Genomic DNA, 23,879 nt, shown 5'->3' with positions numbered 1-23,879 from the left:
AATGAAATTAGCAGTATTTCACTATTAGGACATGTAAAAAACACCAGCACATGCCCTACCTTTTAACAACACTTCACCCTGCCAATGGAGCTGCCTTGGACCTACATTAGGGGTGACTTACGTGTAGTAAAAGGAAAGGTTTGGGTCTGGCAAGTGGATCTGAGCCATGTTTGCAAGGCTAGTCATGTGGGAGGTGCAATCAGTGTTGCAGGCCCACTAGTAGCATTTGATTTACAGGCCCTTAGCACCTCTGGTGTACTTTACTAGGGACCTACTAGTAAATCAAATATCCCAATCAACGATAAACCACTAACCAATACAATTTACAGAGGGGGCACTTGCACTTTAGCACTGGCCAGCAGTGGTAAAGGACCCAGAGTCCTAAAACCAGCAAAAATTAAATTTAGCACACAGCGAGAAAGAGGAGGAACAGAAGTAAAAAGGCATGGGCAAATCATGCCAAAGATGCCAGGTCTAACACGTGTACCCCTACCTGAAATGGGGGAAAACTACCCAACCACCTGGAAGTTCTCTTCACTTAGGTCATAACCAGACAATCAGCTTTGGGGTGTTTTGGGCATGGGCAGTATTCCACTGTGAGGTCCATTCCCTACAGGGGGATAGACCACCTCAACAGTTTTGGGCTATCACCCCTCATTTACATCAACCATCTGAGGCGGCTGTGGCCTGTCTGACCTGAGGTGAGTCCCACACAAGTAAGGTCTTAGCTTCTTCAGTGCCCAGACCACAGCAAAAGCTTCCCTTTTAATGGTGCTCCACCTCTGTTACAGGGAAAGCACCTTTCTCCTAAAGAAGGCTACGGGTTGATCTAGGCCCTCTTCATTGAGCTGTGAAAGCAAAGCTCACACACCATGGTCTGAGGCATCAGTCTGCACTACAAACTCCTTGGAGAAGTCAGAAGCCTTGAGCACAGGCCAGAATGAGTTGATCTTTGGTTGTAGGGGTGCTACCTGGCCGGTTCCTACCTGCCCCAAGTACACCACAGACCCCTGCCCTATCTGGCGCTTACTGGCCTAATAGTGAGGCCTGAACTCTGCAGAGCCGTTAACACTTACTGGAGGAGGTACAAGTGGTTCTCCCAACTAGGACTGAAGACCTCAATGTTGTCTAGGTAGGCAGCACTGAAGTTCTTAAATCCAGCCAGGTCATGGTTGACCTGCTTCTGGAATGTGCCAGGGGCGTTCTTCAACCCAAAAGACATGACACGGAACTAGCAGTGCCCTTCTAGTGTTGAGAACGCTGACCTCTCTTGTGCCTCCTCAGTCAAGGCAATCTGCCAGTACCCAGACATTAAATCAAATGTACTGAGGAACTTGGCAGCTCCCATTCAATCAACGAGCTCATCAGCTCAGAGGAAGGGGTGCGTGTCAGTCTTAGGGACTGCATTGAGCCCATGGTAGTCCACACAGAACTACAGTTCAGGAGTGACACTGAGAAGGGCAACCTTAGGAACCAAGACCACAGGGCTGGACCATGGACTGCTGGACTGCCCCATCACCCTAAGGGGTAGAATCTTGGAAAACTCTTCCTTAATACTAACCTTCACTCTGTCAACCAGCATCTAAATCTAGTGTTTCACATGTGGACTATCCCCAATATGTATGTTATGAGTACACCATTGAGTGAATCCTGGGATTAGCAAAACTAGGCTGGAAAACTGGTGACAGTCACTCTGCTGCTATAGGGTCAGTGCAGGGGAGAGGATCACACAATACACTGACCCATCCTGCTTTTGAGCAGACAGGAGGTCGGGGAGAGGTTCACTCTCCTCTTCTGTCCCATCATCAATAGCTAGGAGCATGGTCAACTCCGACCTCTTGAAGTGGGGTTTGAGGCCGTTCACATGAAGGAGGCTCAATGGGTTGTTGAGAAGTCCACCAGGTAGGTGAAATCACTCTTGCACTCCTTTACCTCACGGGGCCAGACTACTTGTCTTGTAGAGCAAGAGGCTTTACTGGCTCCATCACCCACACGTTTTGATTAGCCTGAAACTCAACCAGAGTGGTATTCTTGTCATACCAGCTTTTCATGTCCTCCTGGGTAGCTTCTAGGTTCTCTAGGACATGTTTCCTGAAGTATGATGCCTGTTTTTGGAGGGACAGCATTTAACTGGATACATGCTGGAGTGATTTCCGAGGAGCTTGCACCCAGCCCTCCTTCACGAAATTGAGAGGTTCCCCCACAGGCTGCTCATACAGAAGTTCAAACAAGATGAAAGAAACCCCCTTCTGAGTTACCTCCTATAAGCAAAGAGAAGGCATGGCAAGAGGCCATCCCACGTATGCCATATGGGTTCTGACAGGCCCCCAATCATGCCATTCAGGGTAACCCTGGGCGTAGTTCAAGTAGTAGCACTACGCGTAGCTACGCAAATTGCCCTTCACACTACACGAGCTACGTGTAGCTACGCGAACTGCGTAGTGTACTGAGCAAATGCTGTTCACACTGATTGCACAGTGCCGGATGCTTGTCCGCACTGTGCAATCAGTGCAAACCGCATCTGCACAGTGCGTAGATTTCTACTCAAGTGGCAGCTTTCTCAATGCGGACTGGTAGTTTCTCATCGCGAGCGGTCGCAGGCATACGTGACCACTCGCTTTGAGAAACCTTACTTCCCCGCGATGAGAATCTTGCTGGGAGGTTTATTTTCCAAGCTCACGATCTGCAACTTGATGTTGCTGATCGCGAACGAGGAAAAAGTCTCCCCGGGATGTCATTTTGCTCGCTCGCGGTCGCCAACTTGACGTTGAGGACCGCGAGCAAGCAAAAACTTACCTCTATGCTACATGTGTTGGCACTGTGCTACTTGCAATTCATGTAGTGCAAAGTAGCGCAAACTTTGCAAACTACGCAAGCATAGCGTAGTACTTCCCCCAGGCTTAATTCAGGGTTTGCTTGAATCTCTCAACCAACCCATTATTGTGGGGTTGAATTTGTAGTTCACGGGACACTCCTCCCACATGTTCTTCATGTACAGTGACATGAAGTTGGTACCCTGATCAGATACCACCTACTTGGGGAAACTCTCGTGGATAAAGATCCCTATCAGTGCCCAGGCCACAACAGACACCTTCACTGTCCTCAGAGGAACAGCCTTCAGGTACTGGACGGAATGGTCCACCAAGACCAGGATGAACCTTTTGCCCATGGCTGTCAGGGTAGCCCCGCATCTCCGCATACTCTTCCCACTAGCTTAGCAAGTCTGACAGGACCTATACAACGTATCTGAGTGTTTTCTCATTTGGGGTCAGTAAAAGTGGGTGACAAGCATGTCTAACGTCTTCCATGCCCCAAATGCACATCATGAGCCAGTCCCAGTAGGAGGGCTCTGAAGCACTGGGGTACCACAAGCACATGGGCTGCACCAGGCTCAGCATCCTTAGGCTCACTATAGAGGAGATCATTCTCCCAATAGATCAGGTGAGATTTAGGCTGTTTGCCAGCTGCCTGGCCCTTGGCCTGCTGCCAAAGACCCAAATGAGCAGGGCACTCTTTCAGCACTGCTCAGAAATCCTCCCTGATGGGACCCCCTTCCTGCAGCCAATAAGTCCGTTCAGGCAGGTTCAATAGATCGGCCACTTCATCCCTGTTAGTTCCGGGGCGTCCCCCTCAGGTTCCGCCACCTCCCGGACCATGGGAATTTCTGGATCAGATTTAATGCATCCCTTGCCCCTCCTCTTACTGGCAGGCACCTGGGCCATTATTTCAGGCTCCAGGTTCTACTGATCTTCCTGGGCGGCCGTAGACCGAGTGTTTATACACGCCACTCAGGCAATCCCAGCATCTCCTAGTGGGAGCTGCATTCCACTTCCCTCCAAGTGGTATTTTCTAGGTCACTTCCTAACACACAATACAGAGGCTTGGATGGGCTCACAGCGACCCTTAAAGGACCTGAGAATCCCCCCACTCAAAGGGGACTTGAGCACCTTTATTAAAGCTCTCACAGTTGTCTACTTCAACTACTTGGTGAGGCATACCAGGAACCACTTGCTCTTCAGACACCAGATTACACCTGACAATAGTCATGCTGGCCCCTGGGTACTCTCAGACCTCTACCCTCTGTCAATTGATGGCCATCCCCTACCTGGATTTCTAAAGTTATCAGGCATGAGGGTTCCAGGGACCATCTCATTGTCTCCTAGTGAGACAAGGGTAATCTCAGCTGGTTCCCGACACCCACCTGGGACCAGTCCCTCCCCAAGTGCTACCCTGACCATGCCCGGTGACTGACAACTGGTGGAGGTGTGGTAAATATTTTACCGTATACTATTTTTGCCATATAATTTCAGACAGGTTACAAAAGAATAGCTCAATCAAATGAGAGGCAGAGTCCGTGGTGTCTGAGTCATACGGGCTTTAATCATAAAGGATGACTAAATGACTCGAGTCAATGGAGATCTAGTCCATCAATACAAGGGTTCGGGTATGCAATGATGGCAGGAAAAGATGTCAACGATTTATTCACAGTACATGACATATATAGTAAAATGACACAATAGCATTGAATACAGTAGGCGTGACAAGTGAAATGTATATGATAAGAACACATGTGCGTAGCAAAAAGGCGTGAACATGGGTGTGCACAGAGGCGTACACTAGAAACGTCACAGAAAAGTGTCATAAATGGGTGGATGCTTGGAGAATTCTTGCAGAGTCAGCTGAAACCTATGGCCTGGATGCGCGCAGCTAATATGACGTGTGATTGACGTGCACCGGGAGGAAGCTAAGAATCTGACTTTTAACACTAGTAGAAGAGACAGAAGTCCGGCATGTCAGATCGACCTGTCCCTAAACATATCTGATATCATGTATTTGGAGGATGTTTAATCTAGAGGAAAAGGTCTCTTGGGCAGAGGCTATTCTATACTGAATGTATGCGTGTCTAGGTGCAAATGCTCGGAGCCAGGGGCCTACCATGGTAACGGGAGCAATGAATTTCATGAGGGAGGACAGAAAGGCTTGGCCCTTGCTCTGCAGTCGGGGAGATGTTTTCGTATTTCACTAGACAGGAATGTGTTTTCGAGGAGCTGAGCTGGCTACGCTGATAACTTGAAGGTAAAATACTGTTTTTGGCAGGCAGACCAGGCCGAGCCGGGTACCGCTCGGTTGGCAGGAAGTAAGGCAGAGGTCAGGGATGCATCTCCATGCTGCAGCTTTCAGAGGCAGAGGCAGAAGTGGCTTGAAGACAGAAATCAGGGCCTAGCTCAGCAGAGCCAGGAAAACGTGAAAGTGCACCATATAAAGACGGTGGCACGGCATACTTAGGAACGGAATTATCGATCCATTCATGGTGGATCTGATAGAGGACATGTTAACGTTGGACGCAAATGTATTTGCGTCTTCTGATTCGGTTGTGGAGGGAAATTACATGTACTTGAAGTGCGTACATGGAGCCGTTGGGGTCTACGTTAGGGGACACAATTGACCATGAAAATTCCAATTACCTCATTCCCTCCTTGTCCCCTACGGACCCTTCATGATATGTCTATTTTCATGAGACCATCAATCTGTTAATATAACATCATTTGCTCTTCTTTCTTTCTTCTGGAATGGGAACGTGCACTTGAATGGGGAACACAAGCTGTGGCGCACAAGCCGCAAATCGCTGGCCCACATTGTAAACATAAACAACAACTGAATACTATGGCCAATATGATTCCTAGGAATGACAGTAGCTTCCATCCCCAGGCTGTGATTACACTCCAGAGCCAACCGGACCACGTCCAGGAGCCTGGATTCTGGTGTATCAGATGGGCAATCTCGTGAAGTCGGGTAATGGCTTTATAGACTGATGGCGCATTATTTGGAATAAATACGCAGCAACTGGATCCGATGACTCTACAAGCCCCGCCCCTATCGGCCAGGATGACGTCAAGGACAAGGCGGTTCTGAAGAACAACTAGTCTCATAGCAGACTGCTCCTCTGTTAAGTTGCCCAAAGCTGAGGTAGTCTCATTCACTACTGCTTCTAGTATTCTAGTTAACTTGGGTATCAGCTTACTATTGGAGACAGTTCCTAGATAGGTAAAGAGTTCTTTATTGAAATCTGTATATTGTTCCCATGTAGTTTCAGTCTGATCAACTATTGGGAGGTCTCTTTTGTGTCTAACAATATTAAGGCGGGAATTCCTGTGATAGTCAGATGGGGCTAGAAATACTGGTGGTAATAAGAATGCAATGAAACAGGTACCATCCCAATCTGGAGGTAAACGGACATAAGCTGTCTGACCACATATAAAATAGGAATGTCGGGAAGCTTTGAAAGTAGACTTGCCTTGATCACTGAATTCGACCACAGTAGTACAGTCACTGTGACCTAGATGTACTGAACCATTCTTTCTAACACATAATACACCTTTCGCTGGTAGAACTGATATGGATGGCAAGTCTGGACTCGTTTCTGACTGAACATTTAGAATCATGAGGTTAAGTGTAAAATTACCTAATCCATACACTTCGTTTTCTAGATCTGTCCCGGTCATTTGTGGAAGACCTTCTTCGTTCGGGAAACATGCTTTGTTCATGACTGTGTTCAGATTTCCCCATATCCAATTTCCTTGGGAAACCTTAGAGTCTATGTCTATAGAAGATATTAAACTAAACCAGGCACCACAGGAACCATTATGTGTAAACGGGTAAGGAAAGAGAGGCAGAGCTCCCTTGTAGTTCTGATAGGGAGGGAGTCGGCCACATATCCAACAATTAGTAGCATTGTTGATCTGGTGAGAATGATGTAACATACGAATGAATGTATTGTTGCGCAGCGCAAGTCGATAAGATAATTTGTGTGGGGGTAGAGCACTAAACGTGTGTTCTGCGGTGTTGTTAGAAAACTGTGCAAGAGGAAAATACATATAAAGCATCCAACTTAAAGCAATAATCGTAAGACTCAGAAAAAACATAATAAGTAATGTGCAGACGCATCTGCTCCGGAGACTTTTACAATATTCTCGTTTCTTGGTATCCTGTCTATCTCTCTCTCTATTTGGGTCTATCTTATACATTGTCAGAACTGCCTAACCACTTCACCCAGGGGGGGACTTAACAATTAAACTGTCTGACTTACTAGACCTCAACTTTTGGCGATACTCCTCTTGGGGAGTTTTCTCTAGAAGGGGGAGTTTGGTATCAGTCACTGGTACGTGGGAGTTCTGGGATTCGGAATTTGGCGGAAGTCCATAATGTCTTTTCACGTGACTCGAGTGGAGCCAGCCTTTACGGCCCTCCAATTTGACGGCTGTCCTTGTAGTTAACAAAACAATTTTCGGCTCCTTCCAGTGGGGCTCCAGCGGACTCTTCCGATCGAAGTTGCGGATGTATACGAGGTCACCAGGGACGATCTTGTGTGGCTTCACCTCGGTGTTGTCTGGGAAGGCTGCCGCGACCTGTGAACGACATGATTGTAGTGCAGACATCAAGGAAGCAAGGTAATCTGTCAGCATAGTACTATCAACATCAGTAATCTTTCGCGGCAGAGGCGTCCCCCACATATTAGGAGGTCTACCGAAGACCACCTCATACGGGGATAGCCCTGTTATGGAATGTGCTACCATTCTCATATAAAAAAGAGCAACTGGCAATGCTACTATCCAATCTACTCCCTTCTCTTTACACACTTTTGCAAGGCGAGTTTTCAGAGTCTGATTGTGCCGCTCCACTAGACCTGCTGCCTCTGGATGCCGGACACAGTGAAACTTCCACTGGTATCCCAATAGAAGAGAGACCTGCTTCATGAGTTCGGATGAGAATGGCTGACCGTTATCTGAATACACGACACGGGGCAAACCGTATCGAGGGAAAAACTCACGAACCAACTGCCTGGCAGTGGTCGGGGCAGTGTAATCTGGGACGGGATATGCTTCTGTCCATCTGGATAGGGCACAAACAACTACGAGGACATACTTAAATCCTCGGCATCTGTCCATCTGGATATAATCCATCTGGAGGACTTCAAAAGGATAGTCGGGAGGATGGAATCCACCTTGCTCTACGGGAATCCCTTTTCCTGGATTGAACTGACAACAGATCATGCAGGTACGCACTTTCTGTATTGCTGCTGCTCGTAAATGCTTGTTGAACCAAAGATTCTGTACACTGTCTAACATGGCTTTTTCTCCTAAATGTGCTGGACTATGTGCTGTGTTAATAATAACTTGAACCATAGAGTCGGGGAGAAACCATGTGGTCTTTCCCTTCGTCATCCATCCTTGGTCTGTCTGGACCCCTCCTTGTTCAGCCCATTTCTTTATTTCATCTGGAGTGGCATGTGTCTGTATGTCGATGACATCTTGTGTGGGGTCCCTGACTGTCATGCAATGTGTCTGTGAAGTTGCATCCGTCTTTGTCATGTCAGTCGTTTGAGTATGAGTCAGTGCTGTATGCTTCGCTATTCGATCTGCAAAGTCGTTACCTTGAGAAATTTTGTCTGTGACTTTTGTATGTGCCTTACACTTCATGATAGCTATGGCTGTAGGTAGATGTATTGCTTCTAACAGAGCTTGAATGAGGGGGCCATGCTGTATCTTGGCTCCGTGAGAGGTCAAGAAACCTCTTTCTTGCCAGAGTACACTGAAGTCGTGAACGACTCCGAATGCATAACGTGAATCTGTGTATATATTTACTTTCTTGTTCTTGGCTCGTATACAGGCTTGGGTCAGAGCAATGAGCTCTGCTGCTTGGGCTGACAGGGTGTCAATGCGATGTGTTTCTATGACATCAGTTTCAGTGGTCACTGCATACGCGGCCACTAACTCTCCTGTGCTTGTTCTTAGACATGAACCGTCCACATAAAGTGTCAGGTCTGGATCGGGTAATGCGACATCTGTCAAGTCTTGTCTGGGTTTCGTAACTGTGTCAACTACTTCCACGCAGTCATGTGGAGTAGGGTCTGTTGTGCTCGATGGTAAAAGTGTAGCAGGATTCAGTGTATTACAGCGTCTGATTTCTATGTGTGGCTGGAATAACGTCAATTCATAACCTGTCAGTCGTGCTATAGTCAAGTGTTGAGTCTGGGTTCTGTTTAAAAGAACCTCTACAGAATGCGGAACTTGTACTGTCAATTGATGTCCTAATACAATGGAGTCGCTTTGTCTGATTGCTAGAGCTGTAGCTGCAACTGACTTTAAGCATGCAGGCAAGGCCTGTGCTACTGGATCCAATGTACTCGAAAAATAAGCACACGGTCTGTGTTTGTCTGCTTGTAACTGAGTGAGAACCGACAACGCTGTGCCATCGCGTTCTGTGACAAAAAGTGTAAAAGGTTTGGTGTAACATGGTGTCGCTAAAACTGGTGCTTGACATAAGGCTTTCTTTAATTCGTCAAAAGCTTGTGTATGTTCCTGAGTCCATGGGAGAACAGACGACGACGCTGCCTCCTGTGTTGTCAACTGTATGAGTGGTTTGGCTAGAAATGCATATTGTGGAATCCATTGTCTGCAATAAGAAGTGAGTCCAATGAAAGCTCGTACTTCTTTCTGTGTCTTGGGTTGCGGAAGATGTGCAATTAACTGAATTCGTTCAGGTGTCAGCTGCCTACCCCACTTGGTCAGCAAGTGCCCAAGGTACACCACTTGCTGAGCACAGAATTGTAGCTTCGAAGGAGACACCTTGTGTCCCTTGTCTGCCAGGAAAAGTAAAACTGTCAGTGATGCTTGTTCACATTCAGGTTCACTACGGGCGGTGATCAATAGATTATCGACGTACTAGAGTAGGGCAGTGTTGGCAGGCATGTGAATACTGTCAAGTTGTCTTTTCAATGCTTGGCTGTAGATGCTGGGGCTTTCTGTGAATCCTTGAGGTGCGCGTGCAAATTTGAAGCTTCGGCCATTTAAACAGAATCCGAAAAGATATTGGCTTTCCGGATCAATGGGGACACTAAAGAAGGCGTTCTTGAGGTCAATTACAGTAAAGAACGTCGCTTCGGAATCAATAGCTGTCAATAAAGACGAAATGTCTGGGACCACGGGATACTGTGGTACAATGCATTTATTCAATTCTCGTAAATCGATAACTAATCGAGAAACTGGAGGTGCATTTGGATCAGTACGTTTAAGAATTGGAATGATAGGGGAATTACAAACATTGGAGTCGGTTTCTACAACCACTCCTTGTGCAATGAGCTCGTCAATGATTTTCAGTAAAGCCACTTCAGCATCTCGTGGTAACTTGTATTGTCGAATGCGTGGTAGTACTACTCCTGGCTTGAGTGTGACACGATATGGAGTAATGTGCATACAACCTACATCAGTGGGGCCTTTTGCCCATAAATGTGCAGGAACATTCTGTAACCTGGCGTCAAAATCCCTCAATACATAATGTCCCTTAAAATCACGAAGGAACAACCTTACTCCTTCCGGAGAACAACAAATCACAGCTCCTAGAGCTTTCAGGGTCTTTATACCAAGCAAGTTTTCTGGGCATGATTTCGTGAGCAGTAAATCTGTAGTGCGGGATAATGGACCAACTGCAAGGGGAACTGGTTTCGATACTTCATTAACAATAGGCTTTCCTGAAAATCCAAGGGAAACATTCTGTGAGCCTGAGAGGGGTGCCCCTGGAACCTCGTTGTGACTGATTGTTGTCCTGCTTGCCCCTGTGTCAATTAAAATTTTTCTATCTTTCCCTAATAACTGACTGTGTACATAAGGGCCTTCTTGATCTACAGGAACCTCGATAAGAGGCAAGCCAACCTCCCTCTCTAGGCTGTTTCATGTGTATTGCTGGTAATCAGGGTAATCAGATTGCGCATACTGGTACATCTGCTGTGTGACATGTTGTGTTGCGGCAATGGGCTGTGGCTGTGGTACTGCTACGGTCTGTTGTGGAATCTGCATAGGCTGGACATTCTGTGGAACGTGTTGTTGGACCTGGTCCTGTCTAGGAGGACGCGGTCTCTCTTTAGTTTTACCTGTAGCTATGTTGTGTTTCAAAACTGCACAATCGTTTACATAGTGACCTGGCTGTTTACAATAGTTGCATATCACTTTAACAGGAGCTGCTGAATTTGAGTTATTGGCTTGTGTCGTACCCCTTTTATGACCGTCAGCTGGAACTGACTGAGCAACTAGTACTTTCATTTTCGTGTCTTTCATACGTCTCTGTTCGTGATCATGTTCTTCCCTAATTCTGTTCTGATGATACTGTAACATTTGTAACATTTGGGAAGGCGAATTGGCTTGCGATGTGCTCTCGACTTTCAGTACACGGTTCTTAACCTGGGGCAATGAATTCTCGACTAATTTGGATACAAAAAGGTGTGGGTATGACTCGCTACTGGTTTTCAGGCCACTATTAATAATAAAACATTTCTCAAATCGGGAATAAAAATCACTAGTGTCTTCGTCGGGTTTCTGTTTGCAGGCTGAGATTGCATCCCAGTCCTCCTTTTTAGTTGCTAACAATCTTGGCAAAACCTGTACTAACAATCCTGGTAATGCTTTAGTTTTATCCCCAAGTCCTAGACCTGGGGTTCGAGTCGTTTCTTCAGCTTCTAATGCAGCCCAATCAATCTTTTTGTCTCCCACCTCCCATTCTTTTTCTTTGAGTTTCTCGTAAATACCGGCAGGCAGTAACACTTTCAATATTTTCATAATGTCGGGATAGGTGTAATCTCCCAGGAGTAACATGTCCTTTATTTCATGGTGGAAACCTGCAGGGTCTTTATCATGACTGGGCACTATTTTCTTCATTTCCAATAATTCCATTTTAGTTATGGGCGTGTATACATACATACGTGCAAAGGTATCATCAGGGTTCCGGATTGGATGTACTTCTCGTAAAGGATTCTGTTTGTCAAAGTGATATGGTTGCCTGACTGGGGGTGGAACGGAAACAAGATGTGGAGTCAGGAAAGTTCTATATTTATGGCGTGGTTCTAAAATTGTTTCAATTAGATCGGTACCTAGACCTCTCCATCTTCTCAGGAGTAAGTCTTGCAATAAACTATATAACGGACCTGGATCAGATGCTTGGTTTTCATACTGTATAATGAGGTGTTGGGTCATGTATATACCAGCTAGTCGCTGTTCTTCGGGAGTAAGACTTAAAAATGTTTGCACTACTGAATCGTCTATGTATATGCTGTCATCTCCGGCCCACTGTACTGCGGACCGGGCTAGTTCCTGATCACGTAGGGTATTGAGTTCGTGATAACCTACCCTTTCTTTCAGTACTTTGTCAGTAATTTGAAATACATGTTCAAGGGTACATCGCTCTGGTATCGGACAAAGGTAACGTTTCTTGTTTTCTAACCGGATGGGTCTATCGAAGGGCCTATCAATAGGGTACGGTCTAGGGAGTTTCTCTCTACCTACATATGCCACCATGTCTCTATTCGGTAATTGCGAAGTTTCTGCTGGATTCTCTGGTTCTTTCTCCTCTGAGGAGTCCTGATTGTCTGTTTTGAGGTGTTTTTCAGATTCTCGATGGGCATGTATTGCTATTATTTCTTTACGGATCTTTCTAACCATAGCATTTACACATTTCTCTCTATCATGTTTACCCTCCGAAATATTCTGACTCCATCTGATCAATCTATCCATCTCACTTTGTGGAAAGCTGGGCTGATCTTGTTCCCTTATCAAACAATTAACCAAAAATCGCATTATTAAACCTTGAGTCTCAACTTTCTGACGTGACATGGCTTCACCAACACACTCCAGTCTTTCTCCTGTTCTAATAAAATGATACAGATTGTCTAGATGGTCTGGCATTTCTGGTAACAACATCAAATAATCTGTAACACGTCTTAAACGTAGAGACGCTAACAACATGGGTCCTGTTTTACCAGGCACTGTGTCATATCTGCAATCTGTAAGCTGTTCTTTGAGCTTTTCGGCTGGGGCACCTTTAGGCGTTCGCGACATTGCGAATTCTCTCATTGTCACTCGTTGTAACTGTGGTGGGGTGCGGTAACCTCCTGTAGCACCTCCTGAGGTGGAGGCTTGAGCATAACCTGGCTGTAGGGTCGGCATTTGCTGTAACGGGGTTGGAACCTGAACCGTGCCAGACCCGAAAGGATTAAGCGGATGAATAGGGGGAACAACAGGTACGGGTGCAGGAAGCGGTGCAGGAGGGGTCTGCTGTTGCGGACCCGGGGGCAGATGATCATGGGGTAGGTTATTGTCAGCAGGTGGTACGTGGGCAGGTACATTGGTATATGCGGGAGCTACATCGTCTAAATAGGAAGAAAGGAAAATATCTGCTGCGGTCTTGTGACGTAATTTAGTCGAAACCAATGGAGGGGGCAGATTTTTCATTGTTTCCGGGGTCGCCTTGGGCAGGCCCTCGGCCAGGACTGGATACAGTCCCGTCATAATGGCATTACTTTGTCTGTCGTGTTGTTCCATTCTAACTCGTTCTCCTTCTTCTAGTAGTTCCTTTTCTTTGGCTTTTTCAGAATCCTCTCTACTCTTCTCGGCCTTTCTGAGTGCTTTCTCTGTCCGTCTATGTGATTCTTTACGCCATAATTCAATGGCATCTTTCTGTGACTGTCTGGCTTTCTTTTTCCACAACGCTTCCTCTACTCTCATGATGCACTCGGCACTCGGCATCCCATGTCCCTGTAACGGGCCATCTCTGATTCTCTGCCAAGTCTTTCGTGTATTCCACCCACAAGTCGAGAAATAATATGGCATCTAAGCCGTGCTTGTGGTACATAAAATATCCAGGAGTGTCCCTGGGTGGGATGGGAACAGCTTCCTCAAGTATCCCTTTTCTAGTTCCTAACTGTCTTAATTTCAAGAATAAAGGCATCGCTACCTCGGTCTAGACACTATACACAATGAACACAGTAAGAAAAATGCAAACAATCACTCATACCACGACATTTGAAACACATTTAAACATTATGAAAACGAACAACAATAACCATATAGTTCAATACTAGATGCACTGCTAAACAGTACAGATACACTGCTAAAACAGTGCAGACCGAGTCTGTGTACCCAAACCCGTCTTGACCGGACACAAATTAATGCATCCGTCTAGATGCGTCCCCAGCAACGGTACTCACCGGGAAGCACGGAACGGAAGGCCTCGGAAACTTGACTGGACTGGACTGACGTCACTGCTTCTGCCGTGCCCTACGCATGCGCCTCGACACTACAGGTGGGCCTCTCGATACCTCGGACACTGCTCTCTCGGCTGGGCTCTGGTCGGGATCCTCCGCACTCCTCACCGCCTCGTCTGGATGTCGGCTGCAGTCTCCGTCACCTCCGTAGGCCTGAGGGAGATACAGGAAATCCTGCAGATGCGCATGGGGTCCGTCACAGCTGGGGCAGATCCTGCGACGCATCACCGGCGCGTGGGGTGGGGGAGGGGTCCCTGTTCGGGCGCCAAATTATGTGGTAAATATTTTACCGTATACTATTTTTGCCATATAATTTCAGACAGGTTACAAAAGAATAGCTATTTTAGAGCGGATGCTCTGTAAAAATTATTGCTGATCCAGTACTTGAATATTTTAACGCTCATTTTTAAAATTGAATACTAATTTTAACAACATTATTTTAATTCACCCAGCACCTTGCACTTTGCACTAGCGGCGGATAGCTGTTGGAACTGATTGAGAATTTTAACTGTGTTCACCTTTATTGCTATTTGCACTCGCGTGGGTTGCTGAGAGTCACACTTGAGCTTCAGTTAAGCTTTCAGTCGTCTGCGCTCGATATTCCAGCCTGCCCGCCCCGGTCCGACTCGGTAGCCAATATCGTAGTGCGGAGGGCGGGGCAGGCAAGAGCCAGACACACACAGGAAGTTGAGCAGTCAGCGTTCTAGCTGCTCACTTCTGAGGGCTATTTAGCCCCTCGTCGGGTCTAGCGCGCAGCGATTGCACGCAGCAGGGCGCCCTTGACGGCGCCTAAGACAAGCCAAAGACCTGCCCGTCTGCGCCCGTCCGCGCCAGAACGGAGCCAGGGGCCATGTCCAGATATCCAGCCCTACAGAGTCCTATAAGGTATGCCGCCGCGGACCTGCTGGCTTTGCAACCAGCCGTGTCACTATGCCGCGAGAATGAGAATTGGACATATCCTGAAGGTCCTTTCTCCTGCAAACTATGTCATTACCAAGCAAATATTCTACCCCATCTAGATCCCAATATTCCCATAGCTAGTAAACATAAAAACACATTTCAATGTTTGCTGCTAAACGTCCGGTCCCTGCCTAAAAAACAAGTTCAGATATGGGATCTACTTTACTCATCCCAGCCAGACCTATGTTTCCTGACAGAAACATGGCTCAAACCCCACACTACTCCATCCATTACCATCGCTATCCCCTCAGGATATAAGCTATTAAACATGGACCGCCCTATCAAGATAGGTGGCGGACTAGCGATCATCCACAAGGAACACCTGAAAGTCACTATTATAGAGAAACAATGCAGCTCCAGTCTGGAATTCATGTCTTTTAGGATTAATATCTCTTCCAAATTAGCTATGAAAGGGGCACTTATATACCGCCCACCAGGACCCAATGCTGGGTTCTCCCTCTCCCTCATGGAATTACTGGCACCCTACATTAGAGCCAAGGAAAACTTTATCCTTCTCGGCGATTTCAACACACATATAGACAAACCAGAACTAAGTGAAACTAAAGCCTTGCTTGCTGATATGTCCGCTCTAGGGCTCCAACTCCATAATTCCGATCCAACCCATGAAGGGGGACATTTACTAGACTTACTTTTCTCTAACTGCCCCACCCTGTCCGGCATAGTCACCTCTCAGCTGGACTGGACAGACCACCATTTATTAGAATTTGATCTTCCAATAGCTATCAAACCACCACTCCATAAAACTCTCCCCCCCATATGGCGGCGTCAGTGGCATAAAGTCACCGCTGAAGGACTACAGAAGGTCTGGGAAAATCCCTTATCCTTCGCAACTGACAATGTAGAAGATACTCTATCCAGCTTCAAGGAATCTCTTTTGAAAGCCTTGGATAAAGTAGCCCCGCTAAAACTTCACAAACAATTCCCCACCCATAAAAAGGAAAAATGGTACACAGATTCCTTAAGAAGTGAGAAGCAAGGGTGTAGAAGGTTGGAGAAAAAGTGGCGGAGGTCACACCTCCTAGATGATAAGAATGCCTACTTAAAAGCACAATCCAAATACTACAAAAACATCAAAACAGCGCGCAAATTTAGCCTGGCCCAGCAGATATCGGAGGCTGGCAACTCCTCAAAGGAATTATATAAGATTCTCGAATCCTTTGTGAAACCTACAGCATGTGTTAGCGTGGATGATTTCTCACTGCCACTTTGTGAAGAGATATCTCTGTTTTTCGAGAATAAAATCAACCTTATTTACGATAAAATCTTGAACAACACCTCTACCAATATCTGCAGCCCCACCCCCATTGTTAGCTCCGCTAACACCACCTTTCAACAAAAAACAATATCATTACTTTCCTTTCCCCCTATATCCGACACCGATCTCCTCCTTCTAACTAACCATATAAAATCTGGTTCCCCTAACGACCTTATACCCGCAAGAATGATGGCCCCTCTCAACTCCTTTCTTGGCCCACTCCTACAAATCATAATAAATCAATCCGTCGGTGAAGGACGGGTGCCTTCTGAGTGGAAACAAGCAGTTGTAAATCCAATTCGGAAAAATACCACTCTGCCCTGGTCTGATTTATCTAACCTCAGGCCCATCTCCCTCCTACCCTATCTTGGTAAACTTACAGAGAAGCATGTGAATACCCACCTGTCTAACTACATCGAGGCAGCGGAGGGCCTGGACCCCTCTCAATCTGGCTTCAGGCCCAACCACAGCACTGAATCAGCCCTCCTCTCCGTGACCGACAACATCAGGATGTCACTGGACAGGGGGGAATCAGTGATTCTAGTGCTGTTGGACCTATCCGCTGCCTTCGACACGGTATCACATGCTCTCCTTCTCGAAAGACTGAGTAACGTAGGGGTAGGAGGAACAGCTCTATCGTGGTTGCACAGTTTCCTTTCTGATCGAACCCAAGGTGTCAGACTGGGCTCCCATTCATCACCATCAAGAGAGCTAACTAAGGGTGTGCCACAGGGCTCGTGTCTCAGCCCCACGCTGTTTAACATTTACGTGGCCCCCTTAGCTAATTTGATAAGATCTTTTGGATTTACTCCTGTGTCATACGCTGACGACACCCAGCTGCTTTTCCCCTTCCAAACCCTCACGCCGGCAACTCAATCATCATTTGCCAGCGGGATGAGGGCGGTAGCACATTGGATGGCTCAAAATTTTTTACAATGTAATGTATCCAAAATGGAGGTCATGCTGTTTGGAGGGGCCACTCTTCTTTGGTCCCCAGATTGGTGGCCTCTGGAACTTGGCCCCATCCCCAAGCCCAAACAAACAGCAAAAAATCTAGGTGTTAAATTAGACCAAGCGCTCCTGCTTAAAGAGCACACCACGCAAGTGGCAGGTGCCTGCCTCCATGTGGTGGGGCTTTTGAGACGAGCCTTCCCGTTTCTACCCCCTAACCATAGGAAGACTCTCATCCAGACCCTTATCATAAGCAGAATGGATTACTGCAATGGTTTATACATCTCAGCTAATGAAGCACAGCTGAACAAACTTCAGGTCGTACAGAATACGGCGGCCAGACTGGCCCTCAATGCCCCTCCCAGAACGCCGTCCAGTCCCTTACTTCACCAACTCCATTGGCTACCCGTAAAGCAGCGCATCAAATTTAAAATTTGTAACGTCATACACAGATGCCTGTTTAGTACCAGTCCCAGCTATCTAAAAGAAAAATTCATGCCTTACATCCCTGCCCGCACACTTCGGTCCAGTAACCATCTCTTGCTTCAGGTCCCAAAGATTAGAAGGGCCAGACAGGGAGGCCGAGCACTGTCCTACAGAGGGCCAATTCTTTGGAACTCCCTGCCCACTGAACTAAAACAGACTAGGAGCCTGGAACTATTCAGGAAGAAACTGAAAACCTACTTGTTTACCATGCTTTAAATTTTTCAGGTTCTCTTCCTCAGCTCTAATCCTTGCAGCAACCCTCTAATATGCGAGCACCAGCGCAGAGATATCCCTTCGGGAATTTATTCATGCGCTTAACAAGCAAATAAATAAATAAATAAATAAATAGCTCAATCAAATGAGAGGCAGAGTCCGTGGTGTCTGAGTCATAAGGGCTTTAATCATAAAGGATGACTAAATGACTCGAGTCAATGGAGATCTAGTCCATCAATACAAGGGTTCGGGTATGCAATGATGGCAGGAAAAGATGTCAACGATTTATTCACAGTACATGACATATATAGTAAAATGACACAATAGCATTGAATACAGTAGGCGTGACAAGTGAAATGTATATGATAAGAACACATGTGCGTACCAAAAAGGCGTGAACATGGGTGTGCACAGAGGCGTACACTAGAAACGTCACAGAAAAGTGTCATAAATGGGTGGATGCTTGGAGAATTCTTGCAGAGTCAGCTGAAACCTATGGCCTGGATGCGCGCGCAGCTAATATGACGTGTGATTGACGTGCACCGGGAGGAAGCTAAGAGTCTGACTTTTAACACTAGTAGAAGAGACAGAAGTCTCGCATGTCAGATCGACCTGTCCCTAAACATATCTGATATCATGTATTTGGAGGATGTTTAATCTAGAGGAAAAGGTCTCTTGGGCAGAGGCTATTCTATACTGAATGTATGCGTGTCTAGGTGCAAATGCTCGGAGCCAGGGGCCTACCATGGTAACGGGAGCAATGAATTTCATGAGGGAGGACAGAAATGCTTGGCCCTTGCTCTGCAGTCGGGGAGATGTTTTCGTATTTCACTAGACAGGAATGTGTTTTCGAGGAGCTGAGCTGGCTACGCTGATAACTTGAAGGTAAAATACTGTTTTTGGCAGGCAGACCAGGCCGAGCCGGGTACCGCTCGGTTGGCAGGAAGTAAGGCAGAGGTCAGGGATGCATCTCCATGCTGCAGCTTTCAGAGGCAGAGGCAGAAGTGGCTTGAAGACAGAAATCAGGGCCTAGCTCGGCAGAGCCAGGAAAACGTGAAAGTGCACCATATAAAGACGGTGGCACGGCATACTTAGGAACGGAATTATCGATCCATTCATGGTGGATCTGATAGAGGACATGTTAACGTTGGACGCAAATGTATTTGCGTCTTCAGATTCGGTTGTGGAGGGAAATTACATGTACTTGAAGTGCGTACATGGAGCCGTTGGGGTCTACGTTAGGGGACACAATTGACCATGAAAATTCCAATTACCTCAGAGGCCTCTGATAAGTTGCGACATTTGGGAGTCCCCTAAAGTGTTCTAGCAGTTTACAGTCAAATCACGCCATAGGTCTCCCCTCTTATGGCTCACCTGGCAGGAGAAATCTCTTTTTTACTCAATAGAGAGCTGGGAATTCTTACCCAGTGAATTATTTTGGGGCTCTTTAGAAAGCTCTCAATTTTACCCTTGCCCCCTGCTGCTGAAGACCCTGCCCACCCTTTGGCAGAGTCTCCCCATGCAACCTCCTGTGCACCCTGGTACTCACCCAGCCATATGCCTCCTGAGCACATTTCCTGGGATCAGTAAGCCTGCTGTCCATCAAGTGCTTGCACAGCTCTGGAAAACATAGATTAGGCATGTGCTCCCACACAATCAAAATGTACAGACCCTGATAATCAGTTATCTTACTGCCCCTCATCCATCCATTCAGTGCTCTGCAAAACAAAATCACTAATTCAAGCCATGTCTGGGAATCAAGTTTCTTGCTCTGCCTAAACTGATCCCCATACTTATCTGGGGTAAGACCATATCGAGTGAGACGGGCGTCCTTCATTTCAGTGTAGGTGAGGTCATGTCCCTTCTCTAAAGGCCAACAATGTGTCCCTCCCTTTCACTGAGAAGTGATTCAATAATCCTGCCCCCCAATGTTTCTCAGGGACCCCATTAATCTGAAGAGCTGCCTCATAGCCCTGAAACCACCTCTGGATACCATCTCCCTTCAAATACTCTTTCCCTACAGTTTTAGGAATGTGCACTGGTTTTGAAGACTACACTGATGAAATGCTGCAACCATCTGTGCTGGACTTGGTTTACAAATCCAGCTCCTTCAAGCTCAGTTCTTGAGCTAAAATCCGCGTTCCCTCCTCTATGACAAAGGTAGCCTTTTCTGCCTCCCTCTTGAGTTTAGCTAGTTCCAATACAAGCTCTCTCTCCATTTTGAGATTTTCTTTCTCCAACTGATGTCTCCTAGCCTCCTACCTGTCCTCCAGCTCCTGGAAGAAACACTACTGATTGCCCTGAAGGATGCTCTCTGGCATATCCTGTTTCACAAAATCATCCTGCAGGTTCTTTTCCTTTAGCTCCACATCATCATTCTCATGCACATTGCACCCACAAGTTTCTTTTGCTGCCAACCAGGCCCTCAGCTCCTTTTGCAGGTTCTCATTTTTAGTGAGGCCTTTTATGGGACATTTGAACTCCTTGCATTACTTGTAGATCGGAATTATTGTATAGGCCTCCATCTTCTTCTGCTCAAACACCAAATCTGCAGCTCCCACTGATTGCTCACCAACCTGAATAAAACATGATTGTGGATAAAACGCAAGAGTTGCAATAAAGAAAAAAATCAAGAACAGTATGTGGTTGTGTAATGGCCTGCGATCTGGTAGTAGTGTACACCAATAACTGTACTGCTGACCATCAGTGTTTGAAATGGGGTGTCTATTTGGTAGTTGGAATGCACCCTTTTCAAATAGTGACCCTCACTCTAGGCAGGGTAAGGGGATCACACAGCTACAATAAGCCCTGCTCACCCCCTTGGTAGCTTGGCACGAGCAGCCTGGCTTATCTCAGAGGCAAAGTCTAAAGCATTTGTACATACACAAACAGTAACACAGTAAAAGCATTTCAAAAGGAGTCCACACCAGATTATTAAGCTAATCAATGTTTATCTGAATAAAACAAGACAAAAACAACAAAAATCCAACATACACAACTAAAGATATAAATAAATGTAGTCCATAGGAATCTATAGCTGTGTTTTATTTAGCACAAAGTACCTTGGATGAGTTAAAATTCAAAGTTGGTGCAAGGCGCAGGGGAAGTGAGATGCCAGAGAAGCAAAGCACTGCATAAGTTCCTTACTCCCAAAGGAGGTCATGGCTCGGTTCCTTACTGCCAGGGGAAGTGGTGCATTAGATCCTTACTCTCAGGGGAGGTGATGTTGTGGTTCCTTACTGGAATTAGAGGTGATGCGTTGATCTCAGGACACACAGCCTTAGTTCCTTACTGCTCAGCAATGTAGATGAAGAACTCGGCACCCAGGGATGATGCATCAAAAGTCCAGACGTGCTGCATTGATCCCACAGCCAAGAAGCGCTGGATTGGAGTTGAAGCGGTATGTCACAGACTTTAGTAATGCGGTGCTCCAAACTCATGATGCAGCGGTTTTTCTGATGTGCTGTGATGGAAAGCTAAGGCTCCAGTGAAAGACGTGGTCAATGCACTGATTGGGAACTAAACATGTGTGCTGGCAACGGCAATGAGTTGAAGTTTGTAGCAAAGTGTCGATAAAAATAGACATGGTAGTCGATGCATGGATTTTCTCCTGCAGTTTATTAGATTCCACTTCAAAGGGACTAGGGACTGGATTTGGCACCATTTGGTATTCAGGACTCTCAGCAAAGAGCCCAGGTACTGGTAGATGAAGTTGCTGATGGCTCTAAGACTTCTTACCAAGAGACAAGCACACACAAGCCTTCAAGAACTTTGGAAGTAGGATACAAAAGGCAAAGTCCAGTCCTTTCACTCCCAGGACAGAAGCAGCAATCAGTAGGGCAGCACAACAAGGTAACAGGCAGAGTGTCAGTTACTACTACAAAATACAGCTCTTCTTCCTGGTAGAATGTCCATTAGTCCAGAAGTGTTCTGATCTGAGAGTGTCAGAGATCCAACATGTATGCCCCTTTTTCCTTCAAAGGAAAGTCTTTGTATTACATATGACCCTGCCTCTCCACGACCAGGCTCCAGAAACAGGTGGATGGAGATAGCTTTGTGTGAGGACAGGCTCTACCCTATTTTGCTGTCAGTGACAACTCCTTCCACCACTCTAACTCAGGAAGGCCCACCAGCCTGGTGATGGACCATCAAGATATTCACAGCACACCTCAGCTCCCTTTGTGTGACTGCCTGGAGTGAATACACAAGAGCCCAACTGTCATCCTAACCCAGACATGATTTTCACAGAGAGGCATAGGCACAAAATGTTAAGCAAGACAATGCCAACTTTCTAAAAGTGGCATTTACAAACAAGCCATTTAAAAAACAACTTCACCAAGAGATGTACTTTTAAATTGTGAGTTCAGAGACCCCAAACTCCAAATGTCTATCAACTCCTAATGAGAAATTACACTTAAAAAATATTTCAAAGCAATCCCATGTTACCCTATGGGAGAGATAGTCTTTGTATAAGTGAAAAATGAAAATAACAATATTTCATTATTAGCACCATATATCATGTCCTACCTTTTAAATATACTGTACCCTTCCCATGCCGCTGCCTTGTGAACCCCTTAGGGTGTCTTATCTGTAGAAAAGGGAAAGTTTGTGCTTTGCAAGTGGGTGTTCTTGCCAGGTCCACATGGCTGTTTAAAACTGCACTCACAGATACTGCAATGGTGGGTCTGAGATGTGTGCACGGCTACTCAGGTGGGTGGCACAATCAGTGCTGCAGGATCACTAGTAGCATTTGATTTACAGGCCTTGATCACCTCTGGTGCTCTTTAGTGAGGACTTACTAGTAAATCAAATATGCCAATCATGGATAAACCACTCACCAATACAATTTAGAGACAGAGCAGATGCACTTTAGCACTAGTCATTAGTGGTAAAGCGACCAGAGTCCTAAAATCAGCAAAAACTAAATACAGCACATGGTAAAAAAACAGGAGGCCAAAAGCAAAAAGACAGGGCAAATCACATCAAAGATGCAAGGTCTAACACATGGTCTTGTTGTTTTAATAAAAAAAATGTGGTCGGAATTCAAGCAGGTCCGGGCCAATTATGGAACTTCGCAATTACTCAATGTCTTCATATGTACACAGAATCAATATAATGTTATCCAGAATACCACACAACGTTCAGCAGAATTTGTCACCGTACAAATAATTTTTCTATTTTAACATTATTATAGCCATACATTTCCCTTATTCAGTGCAATTGTCGTTTAGTCCTACAATATTCTCTTTACTTCCTTTACTAATATTTATTCTTGATAAATACTATAAAAAGGTGTCAACTGTATCCTGTATTTCAACAATTCAATCCTTATTCAAACAGCATGAGGTTTTCCGTTGAATACGTTCTTTGTGTTCTGAACAGGGACACGCTGTAAACAGTATGTTGGATCACAAATCACTAACTCTCTTCCGTTCAATATGATACAGACTACAAGTTTGGAAAAAACTGCATACATTTACATGTTTCAGTTAGTCATCTGCACAACACTTTTCGCTTTATGACATTACTTGTTGCGGAATTCTGATGTTAAAAAGAAATAAATCAAGAAGAAAATGCATAGCTGCCAACCTTTTTGGTTCACAGAAACTCTCGGAGCAGGTAATACATTACAAGCAGACAAAGATAGACTCTGAAGGCAGAAGATTCAATTAACTGTTCACCTTTTCTTTTTTTAAGTGCACTTCTAGCAATACCCTGCTTTGCATTATTGTAACCCACAATATGTATTTTTGTCTAATGTGAAGAGCACAATCAGTTTGTTAAAAGCACTTATTTATATAGCATTACTGACATTATCTAGTCTATTTCATTTTAATTTAGCAACAATATCAAGTTATATAGGGCCACATTTATTTTCACCTCAAATGGTGATAACTTCTGCTG

This window comes from Lissotriton vulgaris, chromosome 8 (assembly GCF_964263255.1).
Source record: "Lissotriton vulgaris chromosome 8, aLisVul1.2, whole genome shotgun sequence".
Classification (NCBI taxonomy): domain Eukaryota; kingdom Metazoa; phylum Chordata; class Amphibia; order Caudata; family Salamandridae; genus Lissotriton; species Lissotriton vulgaris.
Note: the sequence above shows the minus strand (reverse complement) of the source record.